The following is an 11,473-nucleotide window of genomic DNA, read 5'->3' as shown; positions in this document are numbered from 1 at the left end:
ATGCAGATGTTTCTAAATCCCCAGAACCTACATGTCATACTTACCAAATACCCTATTAACTGAATTCTTTTGCTTCACTGTCTTCGGAAAAGAATCAGGCAATCATCTTGAGTCTCTCTAGTAAAGAATAAATCGAAGGCTTGTGTACTCATATCCCTCGTTCCTTTGTCTGTAAAATACTCAAGATAGCAGCGTCAAGGGATTTTCTGACAATGGGTGAGAGTCAATTTGCATTTTGGAGATTAAATTTTAAAAGGCAATGCGTTGATGAGGAAGATAGGTGGGTTATGAGGCAACTGGGTGGAAGAAAGAAGGAAGAGACAGAGAATAAATACCCCAAAGGTGGAGGGGAATCTGTGAACACTAGGAGAAAAACACTGGCTTTTCCAGCACAGCAGTGAGAACGGCCATTCGCCGGATGACCATTTATCACAGGGCTGAACACGTACAAGGGCCACACGCCGGCAGATTGCGGAAAGCTAGCCTGAAGGGATCGGGCCTGGCAGGAAACTTAAATTCGATCTGACCCAAACTTGGGTTCAAAAGCTGGCAGCCAGTGCAAGCCTCATGCCTCCCGATAACTTCTCCTTTCTGTCTTCCCACTCACCACGCTTCTCCATGACTAATGAGACAAGATAATACATGAGGCTTGCTGCGGCCAGCTGATACAATCATCCCTTCGGCTCCAAACTCATTTACCATGTGTCCGAGTCTCCGTCTTGAATCTTTCAGGACTCCCAAACTAAGAGTGTACATTTGGAGGTAATAAGCAAAAGAGAAATTCAGAGAAAACGTGACCGAATTATCTATTTAAAAAGAGGAAACAAGGAAGGGGGAGATGAAATGAAGGAATGAAGAAAGAAAGACCGGGAGGGTGCCATCTAGCTGAGGTGATTCCTGCATAATTAGCTCTGCACGGAATAAAGAGAGGAGGTGTGTGGGAATTGTGCATAAGGGAAGATGTTTCCTCCAGGAAAAGCCCACTGAAAGAAAGCCGTGGAGGAGCAGACACGGAGGAAAGTCTGGAAACAGAAGAAACAACTATGCAGAGTCAAGAAATTTGAACGTCTGTTTGGGAAAAGACAGAATTAATTTTTACTGAAATAAAAAGTGTGTGAAGGGTAGTAATGAAAAGTGAAAAACGAAGTTGTGGGCAGGCAGGCTGGAGCTCATTCGTGGAAACCCATTAGTCTCCAGCTGAGACGTCAGTTTATTCTGCTGGTGATGGGAAGCCATGTTTCTACAAAGTGTTTAAAATAAAGTTTTATGTCTTTCAATAAAATTTCATATTTTTGTTATAGGAAAATACAGAATATAGAAAAAGTTAAAAGTAGAAATCATAAATAGTCATACCACAAAGAGAAAAACACAGTGAACGCTTTACTGTACTTCCTTCTAAGTTTTAGTTTTTTACATCATGATGATCAGGGGGAATTTAGAAAATTGTATCCATTTTTTTCCACAATTGTGAATCTCACCAGCCAGAAAGGAGTCCTTATAAGGCAATATATCTCCTTTGAATTATAGGATAAAGCATGTTGCTAACAGGGTTTTTTTAATGTATGTTTTTCATAGTTGAAATCTGACCACATATGCTAATTTTCACAAGTATTTTGCCCCATAAACTTCCAAACATTTTAGTTGGAAGATGAGCCAGAACAGAAAACGGAATTAGGAACAGATAACATGGGCACGTGGATGGCTCAGTCTTTCTTCATTTCTGAGAGCATAATGACTCAGATCACCCACTGTGAGTGGTAAAAATGTCGAAATCCATCACTGACATTCCTGGGTGGTGGCAACGGCCTTTATGTGGCTCCGGGCAACTCTGATATTATGGAAAGAAGGAGAGTGTTTTGTAATGTTCTTGGCATAAATATTCCAGTTATGCAAACAGAATAACATGAACTAAAGTTTTGAGTGGTACTCCGACAGGCAGCATATTCCGACCGATGGAAAAGACGCCTGAGAAGCACGTTTTCTGATGTGATGGTCACAGGGGCGACAGCACAGTGGGGGCACGGCCATCTTTCTGTTAGAAAACAGACTTGCTGGGGTGCCTGGGTGGCTCAGCTGGTTAAGCATCCATCCAAATTCGGCTCAGGTCATGATGTCACAGTTTGTGGGTTTGAGCCCCACGTCGGGCTCTGTGCTGACAGCTCACAGCCTGGAGCCTGCTTCGGATTCTGTGTCTCCCTCTCTCTCTGACATTCCCCTGCTGGTGCTCTGTCTCTCAAAAATAAATAAACATTAAAAAAAAGAAGACAAGAAAACGGGCTTTGCCAAACTAACTGTGGAAAGAAAGCTCTGTTATCCTTCCTAGAGCCTGACCTATACATTCTGGAAATGTTCATTTTGAGCCAACTGGCCCCAATTTATGCCTGTATGTAATTTTTTTTCCAAGGGTGGTTCAAGAGTGAAATTTGCTGATTCCACCATGTCTGAGAGCCTCTTTCATTAAGCTCTCCTACAGGAGGTGCCTGGGATGGTTATGAAATGGGACACAATTTTTTCTCTCTTTCCAAGTGAACACTCATCCAGTAGAGACATAGCTTCATGTTGTCTAGTGAGAAGACAGTGATAGAAGTAAGTGTCCTGTGCCCGAGTGCACATGTGAGGAACAAAAAATACCTTTCTAGTTCCTTCCAATTACCAGAGTTCCCGAGGTTTCCAAAGACAAAGATGGGCCTTTATTCCAACATAACTTCACAGCCTCTAGAAGCAGCTGAACAATTCATTTAAAGAGGCAACTTTGTTTTCAATGTCACAGCTTTTGTTTCTTTTCATTTTGTGTGCAAGTCTGGGAAAGGTTCCTTCAGTGACTCCTAGCCAGGGTCACCTTTTTTTTTTTTTTTTTTTTTTTTTTTAAGAAATGCTTCTTGTAAGGATAGATATAAATATAGAGACAAGTAAGTTTCAAATTTCTTTCTATCTTGGAGGGTAAATTAACATCTATATGGGCTGCTTCCCTTCAATAGATCCTATCCATGGAATATTAGGGTTTTAGGAGAAGGACCACTTCATTTTCTCACATTAACTTTTTTTTTATTAAAAAAATTTTTTTTAATATTTTATTTATTTTTAAGACAGAGAGAGACAGAGCATGAGCAGGGGAGGGGCAGACGGAGAGGAAGACACAGAATCCGAGGCAGGCTCCAGGCTCTGAGCTGTCAGCACAGAGCCCGACACAGGGCTCGAACCCACGAACCGTGAGATCATGACCTGAGCAGAAGTCGGACGCTCAACCGACTGAGCCCCCAGGGACCCGCTCACACTAACTTTTTAAAAAGGACTTTATTATTTCAGAGAAGTTTTGGTTTCATAGCAAAATTGAGGGAAGGTACAGACATTCTCCACATACTCCCTGCCTCCAAACATGCACAGTCTCTCCAGTTGTAAACATCTCCCACCAGAGCGGTACACTGGTCATCACCGATAAACCTGCCCTGACACGTCGTGGTCGCCTGAAGTCCACAGTTTACATGTGGTTCCTCTTGCTGTTTGGACAAACGTATAACATGCATCTGTCATTATGGTATCAGACAGAGAGCATTTCCACCACCCTAAAAGTCCTCTGTGCTGTCCCCTCACTTCCACCCCCTTGGCAACCACTGATCCTTTTACTGTTCCCATAGTTTTGCCTTTTCCAGAATGTCATGTGGTTGGGAACATACAGTATATAGCCTTCAGATTGGCTTCTTTCACTTAGAAATATGCATGCGAGTCTCTGTCTTGTGACGTTTTGACAGCTCATTCCTTTTTAGTGCTGAATAATACCCACTGTCTGGATGGACCACAGTTCCATCGCCTATGGAAAGACATCTGGGTTGCCTCCAAGTTTTGAAAGTTATGAATAAAGCTGCTAGAAACATCCACATGCAGGTTTTTGCGGGGACATAAGTTTTCAACACCTCTGGGTAAGGATCGAGGATCATGATTGCTGGATCATATGGTAAGAGTATGTGTAGTTTTGTTAGAAACTGCCTGTTTTCCAAATGATACCCTTTTGCATTCCCACCAGCAATGAATGAGAGTTGCTATCGCTCCACATCGCTGTCAGCATTTGGTGTTGGCAGTGTTCTGGATTTTGGCCAATTCCAATAGGTGGGTGGTGGAGTCTCGTCATTTTTAATCTGCATCTCCCTGATGTCACGTGACGTGGGACATCTTCTCGTATGCTTGTCATCTCTGTATTCCCTTTGATAAGATGTCTGTTAAGGCCTTTGGCTTTTTAAAGGCTTTTTACATTGGGATTGTTTTCTTATTGTTGAGTTTTAAGAGTTCTTTACATCTTTTGGATAACAGTCCTTTCATCGGGTGTGTCTTTTGCACATATGCTCTCCCAGTCTGTGGCTTGTCTTCCTGCTCTCTTGACACTGTCTCGCACTCAGCAGAAATGTTTAGTTTCAACGAAATCGAACCTAACAATTCTTTCTTTCTGGATTGTGCCTCTGACTGTTGTATCTAAAATGTCATTCTACACCCAAGGTCATCTGGGTGTCCTCCTATGATTTCTTTCAGGAGTTTTATATTTTATGTTTCCCACTTAGGTCTGTGGTCCATTCATTTTTGTGAAGGGTGTAAGACCTGTGCCTGGATTCACCTTTTTTGCGTGTGGACCTCCATTGTTCCAGTGCCACTTGCTCAAAGTGTTATCTTTGCCCCATTGCACTGCCTTCCCTCCTTTCCCAGAGATCAGTTGACCATGTTTATGTGGGTCTATTCTGGGCTTTCTGTTCTGTTCCATTGATCTATGTATCTTCTCTTTCTCTTATACTGACTTGAAATCAGTCTTGAAATCAGGTAGTATCAGCTCCAACTTTGTTTTTCTCCTTAAATATTGTGCTGGCTATTCTGGGTCTTTTTCCTCTCCATATAGACTTTAGAATGCAATTGTTAATGTCTATACAATAACTTGCTGGGATTTTGATCCAGATCACTCGTCTTCCTAGACCGAGCACTTCGCCAGTTAGAGTTCCTGGCTAGGTATGTGACAGCACCAGAACTATGTTCTAGAAGATTTATCTGGTAGCAGTGGTTGAGGTAGATCAGAATGTGAGGAAAGTGAGGTCGATGGGGTTACGGGCCATTACAATCATCCCAGCAAACTAGAAGGAGCACCTGAAGGACTACAGACACAAGTGAAAAGAACTGAGAAAGGAAAGGGATGGTACATACAGCAGGAGGGAAAAGGCAGGGCATGGCAATGAGTCTTGTCAATTGAGAAATATGGAATCCAGCTGGTCTGCAGTTAAGGGTGAGTTCTCTCTTTGGGACTTGGCAATAAATGAAGACCGACCAAATGAGAATAAGAAATGGTTATTTGTTCAGAGCTGGCGGTAACAAGGGAGTCAGCCACCATCACTTGCGTTTTGGCAGACACGCAACGGCAGACAGAAGAGTAGGAAATGTTATTGTGGAAAGAGAAAAGGCTTCACATACACCTTGATCAGAGCTGTTGGCATGAGGAGGCTGGAGGTGAGCTAACTAGAAGCCGGGCTCCCATGCTGTGTGTTTGGAGCTCGTATTTGGCTTTTTCTGACTGGTCTGGACTTGGAAACAGGGAAAGAATTAGAGAAGCTATCAGTTGTCAGTTAAGTCCTGGCCATTGTGGACTGATTGTCACAGAAGTGACTGTTTAGATTCTTGGATTATTACTAGAGATAACAATTGGGCTTCCTGCAAATTTGATGAGTGGGCTGGCTTCTGAGTTGTTTATTGGAGATAAGAGAATGGGTTTCCTTGGCAGGTTGCTGTGGATTGTGGGTCAAAGTTCTATTTTTATATAGGATCTGGCCATTGTCCATGTTATATTATTTTCAGACTCTCACTGGAAAAGTTGTTTCCAACCTATGGTTTATGTGGCTCTGTAAGAGATCAAAGTCTTGGGAATGCATCCTTGGCTGAATGGCCTCTTCTTTTCCTATCCACATATCTTTGCTTGAACCCTAGAATTCCTAAGTGCTTTACTCTGGGGAGTAGGTCTCTTCACATTTTTCTCAAATACCTGAAACCAGTAATGCCCACTGCCCTGACAAATCTGTGGACCTGCGGTCCTAGGCACTGCTTTGCCACAGCTCTGAGATGCCTCACTTTCTTCTGAGTCATGAGTTGTTAATGTTGACACTTCTTTGGAGGGGTCACATTATGTAAGAATGACAAAATGAAGTTTTGTATTGTAGTCATAGCTAGAAGGAAGGTTGGATAGCTACCAAGGCACGGCAGACTCACAGCCTCACTGGTGGCATTGTTCCAGTTTATTCTCCATTAAAACTATACCGCGACAAAGATGGAATCAAGGGCCCTGAACTTCCATTATTTTATATAGTTTTAGGTAATAAATGTCTCTGCGTCTTCCAGCACGTGTAATACAAACAGATGTCTGTTCAGAACCATTCTTTAAGGAAGAAAGAAACTGCATATCGATCATCTACTATGCATCCCATGTGTTACACGGAGTATGTCTTGGCATTACACCTGCACTGCAGGTCAAGATCAGTACCCTCATTTCACAGGTGAAAACCTTGACGCTCAGGAAAGTTAAAACACTTGCTCAAGTCCATAAGCAAACTAAGTGACAGAGATAATGCAAATGTCGAATCAAAACCCAAACAAACAGGAACGCGAGTTTGCAGTGTCTGCAGACTAATTTCTGCCTCTCGTCTGTTAGTAAACCCTTCTGAGCCTGGACTTAACTGTCCCACAAATGTTATCTCTCGAGCTTCCACATTCTTGAAAACTGAATCCTCTATGTGTTTCTTAACCTGGTGTCTGTCTGATAATCAGGCTTCAGTTTGGGGGGCAGCTACTAGCTCTCATCGATTTTAGACCCCTGACTTCTGTCTTCCCTTCTCAAGTCCAGCCTTTCCTGCTCGTTTCCTTCACTCATGCTGCCCAGATGTGACCCAGTTAGGACACATATCTGTGAGTAGTCACTATGCATCACTAAGATTCAGAAATCCACAAAGCCTCCTTATTCACCAAGGTTAGTCAACGTTTCAATTCCTGAAAAAGTTAGCAAAATCCTGCTGGCCATGAATTCCTGAGTGCTTGTCAAAAAATCCAACTCTAAGGTTCTGAGCATAAACACCCAGTGTGATACCTTTGCGTCCCAAAACACATTTCACAATCCTTGTTTCTTTTCAAAATTGTATGTTATTCAGCGACGAGAGGGGAACATGCTGTTCTAAGTCATGAATTCAGAGCTTAAGTGGAAAAACTTCTCTTCGAACCTTATTTTCACATCTCCCTTAAGATACTTTATTGCTAACTTGGCTGCTCCAAAAAAGCACAAAAGAGGACTAGAATTTTTGGTTTGGATGATAACTTATTGACTATTTTATCTTGCCGTTAGCAATGGGACCAAACAATATCAGATCATGCTCCTTGTTCGTTGAAAGATTATCAGCCAAGAGAAGGAGAGTGCCGAACTAAAAAGAGCATGAGTTTGGGGCTGAACGGCCCTCCGTTCCAGTCTTAGTCTGGCACCTACTAGCTCTGTGACACCAAACAGACTGCTGTCTTCTCTGTGCCTTTTCATTTTCATTCTAGAAATGGCAAGAAAAATCTGTCCTGTGAGCTTGATATGTGACAGAAGATACATATAAACTTCTAGGCATATAATAAACATTATTATTCATTAAGAAATGGAGATCTAGAGTGATAACAACAAAATTAGGTGACTCTTTCTAACTTTGAATGCTCTTTAGTAACTGGGGATGAAGGAAACATGGAGAAAATGGAAGAGGGGCCCGGTGAGCTCCCTGCCTTTCCTGAAAGAGAGGTTCTTGGGTGTGAACATGCCTATGGGGGAGGGGAGCAGCAAGTCTGGGAGATTCTGGGTCGGGGGAGTTGAGATGGGAGGAAACAAGCTTCAGGGGAGGAACTACGGAGTGTCAGGAACTTCGCCTACAGTATCCCTCAGATCAGACCTACGAGACATCTACGGTTTTCCTGGAGACTCAAAGAGGTCAATTACCTTTGTTTCAGATCAGACAGTGAATCACAGCGCAAACTTCCTAACTTATCAATATTAAGGACTTTATACAACAATTCACTGCTGACATCTCTACTTTCCAAGATTTTTGCAACTGGTCAAGAGAAAAGCCACGCTTTTACTTCCTGCAACCTAGCAGATGATGTACTCCAAAGGGTCCTTTCACTGTAAGACAACCTCACACTTATTAAAGCTTACTTTTCTAGGCTTTCTTGGGCTTGGAGGAGATATTGGAAATCTCTAGGGCTCCCCCAGCCCTGCTACACACACGCACATGCATGCACACAGTGAGCTGAAGCTAAATTAAGGATGAAAGCACGGGTGAGCAGCTAGCCAGAACAAATGGGGGGGGGGGGGAAGGGAAATTCTCCATGGTCAAATGCTTATGTCAGAAGGACCTTGAGGGTACTAAATCCTGAGCAATTTGCAAGGTAGAGATTCTGCATCTAAAAGCCCCAGCCACAAATCCTAGAAAGAGACCCCAGAAAAATCCTCTTGCTTCCTAATAGACGCAATAACCACTATTGTTAAGAAGAAAAAAAGAATTACTCCAATATGGCCAGAAACAAAAATGCTCCTTGGAAGTCATATTTATGTACACGTAATATCCAGACCTTTTTACTGGGCCTGGATGCCATACCATTGTCTATTGGACATCCTCTTCTGAATGTCCTGAGGCTCCCAGACTCAACAGATCCAATGATCTCCACTGCACCAACCACATCACTACCCTCTCCACGACCCCCTTTTCCTGGTCTCTTCCCTATTCAAGATAATTTCTTAAACCAGATCCTTAAAGGTCATCCTCTATTAGTCCTTTTCAGCCATAACCCGCATGGAAAGCAGTCACCAGACTCTATTAATTCTCTCTTGTGGCTGTTATAATATCCCCTCTTGAACATCACTTCCACCCTCCCCATGACTTCACCTCTCTCGCATGGTCTAGTGGTGATAGCAGAGAAGTGGTTCTCCTTTGCATCTAGCCCTAATTCCTTCGGATCTACTTTTGAAACTTCCATCACGAAAGATCTTCTAGGGGTGCGTGGGTGGCTCAGTCGGTTAAGCGTCCGACTTCAGCTCAATCATGATCTCACAGTCCGTGAGTTCGAGCCCCGCGTCGGGCTCTGGGCTGACACCTCGGAGCCCGGAGCCTGCTTCGGATTCTGTGTCTCCCTCTCTCTCTGCCCCTCCCCTGCTCATGCTCTGTCTCTCTTCATCTCAAAAATAAAAATAAAAAACATTAAAAAAATGTAGAGAAAAGATCTTCTGTATGCAATTTGCTCATTTCCATTTTAAACCCCTCCAATCAGGCCATGTCATTTACGAGACAAAGGTCAAACTCATGGCAGGAAAGGTCCTTCACGGTCTGGTGTCTCAACTCTTGTCATTCCTTCCTTCGTATTTCATGCTCCCATTTTGTAAAAGCTACTCTTTGCGCATTGGGGGCCTCTGAGGAGGCTTCTGCCGCTGCTCTCAGTCCCCTCAGCCGAACACTCTGCTGCCTGACAACGTTCTCTCATATTTCAAAGCATAGCTCCGATACTGGTTTCCACAGCAGGCATTCTGTGTCCCTGAATTTCTGGGCAGAGACTGACTGAGTTTTCCATCTTGTGCTTAAACTTCAGTTACTCCACCCACTTGGCAACATGGCAATCTGTCATTAGAATGTCTGTCACCTTTTGTGCCTTTGGGGGCAGAGACTCTCCCAGTTCTCTCTGGGCTCCTCATACCCATCACGGGGTCGAGAATCCAGCAGATGATAAATATTCTTCAGTGAATGAACGAAGGCAACACAAGTGAACGGGCAAACTGACTGCCACCCAGAAGTGGCACGCTTTTCCCTTCTCTTCTGCAGCGGTGACGTCCTTCGCTACATTAGAGGGCAGGAGGGAGACAGGATCAGGAAGACTAGCTTCTGGTTCTTTCTGGGTTGAGGATTTGCTTTAGTGGCATGGGGGCTTCTCTACCTGGTGGCCCCAATGGTGGGCAGCCTCTGCTCCTTCCTGGTGGCTAACTAGCGCCGAAGCGTAATTTTCAAAAAAGTTAAAAGTGTCTTTTGTGTACATAAAAGATGACCACGTTGGAGATATTATCCAACTCACTAACTAGCGAGGGAATTGGTTTTAAGAAAGATTTGAAAAATACGTATGCAGTAAGATACGCTGAAATGAATTTACTTTTCTTAAAGTTTACTTTTGAGAGAGAGAGAGAGAGCGAGCAGGGGAGGGGCAGAGAGGGAGGGAGAGAGAGAATCCCAAGCAGGCTCCAGGCTGTCAGCATAATCTGACACAGGGCTCAAACCCACTAACAATGAGATGATGACTTGAGCCGAAGTCAAGAGTCAGACACTTAACCGACTAAGTCCCCCAGACGACCCTAAAACGAATTTATCTTATACGGCTATGAAATGTAATGTTTGGGGTTGTCTCTTCTACAAGGCAGAAATCAATTATATTAATTTTTTTATTTTAGAAAGTGAGAGAGAGTACGAGCAGGGAAGGGGCAGAAGGGGAGAGAGAGAGAGAGAGAGGGAGAGAGAGAATGAATTCCTGACATGGGGCTCGATCCAACAACCCCAGAATCATGACCTGAGCTGAAATCAAGAGTCAGAAGCTCAACTGACTGAACCACCCAGGAGCCCCTCAATTAAATTTCTAAGAGGTAACATTTATTTGCATTGCTACAGAAAGGAACAATTTGCATTATTGCCATTTTTATACTATTTCTATCTTTACAGATTTATGGATAGCCTGGTCAGTGCCAAGTCAGAGGTGCTCACCCTCGTAAAATCAGCTGTCCTCCAGAGGATCTGCTAGACAATGTGAGTCACTGTATCGTAAAGACAATCGTCATTTCCAAGTCTTGGGTATTTGCTCTCTGTCATTAGCAAGATAACGCTACTACATTTCCCAAAGCAAAATGATACTCCGTGGACTGGACAAAGAATCCTTATGACGTATTAAAGACCTTGTAACTGAGAGGTCAAGTGGAGGTACAAAGTGGTACACAGTGGGTACTTTGATTTTTCTCCACGCAATGATTTTAAAAGGCAGGGTTTTGTGGTGGTTAATAACACAGATTCTGGAGTCAAACTGACTGGCTTTGAATTTCAGCTCCAAGACTGTGTAGCCTCGGGCGAGTTGGGTTTACCTCTCGGTGCCTTGGTTTTTTTCATTTGAAACAAAAGAGAAAGACAGCATTTGCCTGGAGCTTGGGATGAAAGCAGGGAGGTGTGTGTGTGTGTGTGTGTGTGTGTGCGCGCGCGCGCGTGCGTGCGTGCGCATGCATCACTTAGAACAGTGCCTGGCACACGGTTCCCATTCTAAGGATTTGTTAAACAAAATTTAAAGATGCAGCACAAACAGAGGTAGAGGGAGGAAGGGTCCACCTGTAAATCTGTGGAGGCATTTGTCACGAGTGCCGCTGAGACTGAGAAGGGCACGCTCTTGGCTTTTACTCCAACACATTCATCTGTTA

This window comes from Acinonyx jubatus, chromosome D1, assembly GCF_027475565.1.
Source record: "Acinonyx jubatus isolate Ajub_Pintada_27869175 chromosome D1, VMU_Ajub_asm_v1.0, whole genome shotgun sequence".
NCBI lineage: Eukaryota > Metazoa > Chordata > Mammalia > Carnivora > Felidae > Acinonyx > Acinonyx jubatus.
Note: the sequence above shows the minus strand (reverse complement) of the source record.